The following is a 3,584-nucleotide window of genomic DNA, read 5'->3' on the forward strand; positions in this document are numbered from 1 at the left end:
AGCCTCTTCATTTGTTTCATGGAGATTTACAGATTTATACATCCATCAAATGCACTTTCAAGAAACAAAGATAGAGAGGTTAAGTTCTTGCTATTACTCAAAAAAAAATGTTTTAAAAAATTTCCCTGCCTCCTTAAACAAATAAGCATTTGATTTGTATTTCACTCAGATTATGTTTATAATGGTCAAACGTTGAATCTGTTTCTATGGACCATATTTAACACTATTCCATTACTCTTTCCTTTGTCTATCCATCCACCTGTAAAAAATAATTATAGATCCATGACCATTATCATGTGACATATATAGAAATTATAGAGGTCCCTGGCTCCCTAACTTTGTGTTTGGTCATGTGATATGCAGGTGATATGTTTCACTCAGTGGTCATGCATGAGAAACATGAAGATCTTTTTCAGAAGGTCTTATACAAGTGTGTTTAGGCAATATATCGCATCATAAGTTATTGTGAAAATAAAGCTACAATTAATCCAGTGGATTGACTTTATACTTTGATTGTTGGTAACACTGATTATCTTCCCTCAAACATAAATAAATAAGGCATTTGGTTTAGTAAAAGACATCCAACTATCATTATATGTCAATTGTGTACCAATTACTAATTGCCACGTGTATGAACATTAACCTTTTATGTGTTACTTAAGACTTTTAATTCTCTTTGCATGTGAAAATTTTAGGCTTGTGTGAACAACCCAGAAAGCACAGGTTAGACATGTTTTCTTGCTGAATAATACTTGTTTGTTCTTTGTCTGGATGGATGCCCATTCACTGAGCACTTGTTTGAGTGGGATATATTGATAAGGGAATGTCTCTTCCCTTGTTGGATCTTCACCATCATTATGTAAGATAGCTTCTATTTTTTATATATTTTCTAAGGAGAAAACTGGCTTTGTAAGACCTTACACAGTTTTATAAAACTAGTCAAAAATTAAGTCAGAAATGACTCATAACATTTTCTCAGATTTTAGAGCTTGAACTGTTAACCAATACTGAACTATTTTAATTGTGAGAGGTGGTGGTTGTTGTTGTTCAGTTGTTCAGTCATGTCTGACTCTTTGCGAGCCCATGGACTGCAGCACACCACGCTTCCCTGTCCTTCACCGTCTCCCGGAGCTTGCTCAAACTCATGTCCGTTGAGTTGGTGATACCATCTAACCATCTCTTCCTTTGTCATCCTCTCCTGCCTTCAGTCTTTCCCAGCATCATGGTTTTATCAGTGAGTCGACTCTTTGCATCAGGTGGCCAAAATATTGGAACTTGAGCTTCAGCATCAGTCCTTCCAATGAATATTCAAGGTATTTCCTTCAGGATTGACTGGTTTGATCTCCTTGCAGTCCAAGGGATTCTCAAAAGTCTTCTCCAACACCACAGTGAGAGGTGGTAGCCAAGTCAAAATCTAGGTAAGAGCTTTTGATTTAGGATTCACATTGCTTATTAAGACTATGAACCATATATATCTATTATCTTCTCTCCATAAATAACCAAATAAACCAAGCACCTAATTGAAGCAGAACTTTTTACAAGTCATGAAGATACATCACGGGATGAGATATCCAGAGAAATTGCTTTCAGGGAAAGGATTCTGGTGGATATTAAATAAATGTTAAAGTTCACATTACTTTGCAATGAACTAAAATTATTAAAATAGAAACATTATTTTTCTTACTTGAAATTCTTCTCTCGTTAGGTCGATATCTTCTATAGTATATAGCAGGACATTTGTCTCTGTGATTTCAAGTTGCTTTATTCTGTCTAAAACAGGAGGAAAATAGAAAGTCATGCTTCTTCCCAGTGACTGAAAATATGTACCTGGCCTTGACCTGTAACAGGGGTCTAGATGGCTGGTTTCTACTCTGGGTTTGTCACCTTTCTCACCTTGATCTATTCCCAAATTCACTTTAAAACAGTGGGGCAATATTATGGCAAGTCTTAATATCTTGATCAATATAAGATCTCTTGCTGCCCCCCATTCTCCCTGTCTTATATTATGTGGTAGTTTGCATTCTTCATGAAAAAAACAAAACTAAGGGTTGTATTTATTTGCTTTACAAGTCTTTTCTTTCACTTCACATTTTAAAGAGCATTCTTTTTAAAAAAGAAAATATGGATGTGAGTTAGTCTACGCATCCAGTGAGGGTCTATACCCTTTAGTAATCCTTTGCCAATAGCCTCTCTAAAAACAAGCCATTTCTTTCATTAAACAGAACTATTATACACTGAGCAACTAAATAGTATGAACAATTTTGTTTTCCTTGGACAATTATACGGCCTTCTGTTAAATTTAAACCAAAATCTGAATAAAAGCTGAATATTTATTTTATTTTTTAAATTTATTATTCTTTTATTATTACAAATTTATTATTCTTTTCAAAACAGTGATCCTCAACTATCCAGGGAATAGTTTATTAGAAAGACAATTAGATTATTCCTTTTTAGAATGCCAAGTAACTCAGTAAAGCATTGTCTGCAGGCATTTACTTTACATTTTCACATTGAGACTGTTTGAAGACTGTTTTTCAAGATAATTAGAGTGACCCAGAAGAACAGAGTCTCACTTTGGGATCATAATAGCAAATATAATATTAGATAATTCCTACATGACTGAAAGATAACTTTCTAAGTTGACCTGGATTTAATAGACTTTCTGTTTGAAAAATATAGTTTTTTTTGGAATTTCAAGAGACTTTTATCCTTTCATGTTTGTCTTTGATATGATTGCCTTGCGTAAATAAACCAATGGGCTTTTTATTTTTTCTGGGTTCAACTACTGATACTTTGGTCTATAGGCAATAGTACCCAACAAATCTTCAGTCAGTTTTATCTGTGTTAGTGCATCTAAGCCCTGAAAAAACAAAGAAAAAGAAAGAAAGAAAGAAAAAACAAAGCAAAACAGAATAATTTGGAACCTAAATAGAGCTAGAAAAAAATTTGGTAAAAATATTTCATTGAGTACTGATGAGGGGACACAAATAAAACTCTACATGTTCTAATCATAAATAGATCAGTTGCATCTCAAAGATATTGTGATTCAATACAATTAAAAATAAAACAAACTCCTTTTGAGAAATTAATTTTAGATGAGAAGATCCTGTAGTAAGTAAAAATCTGTAGCCAATTTTGGTCTGAGATAATCCAGGAATCATTTATATTTCATAATTGGTTTAGGGATACTTAGTGTCTTAACAGGAGATATGCCTTCTGAATTGTTTGCCTAAGGCAGATATTAAAATTAATCATCATTCCCTGACCATCAGTGAAAGAATTGCAAGGAGAATGAACAAGAAGAGCATAAGGCTGCTGAAGGACTGGTGACAGGTCATCGAGAAGGTGACTGATCCACAAATACAAATTTAATGAGTCAACCATATAAGTGTTATCTGAGAGCTTATAAAACTCGGGTTCTTCTCACAGAATAATAGAAAGATTCCCAGCTATGCGTCAAGTGTGCTTATTTGCTTATTTTCCAATAAAGAACCCAAGCTAAACCATATCCTTGTGCTTACTGGTTGAGAATCTTCCCTCCGTTTCACTTTAATTCAGGTCCTGAATGTTGGCACCACAATTTT

The sequence above is a fragment of the Capra hircus genome, chromosome 23 (assembly GCF_001704415.2).
Source record: "Capra hircus breed San Clemente chromosome 23, ASM170441v1, whole genome shotgun sequence".
NCBI lineage: Eukaryota > Metazoa > Chordata > Mammalia > Artiodactyla > Bovidae > Capra > Capra hircus.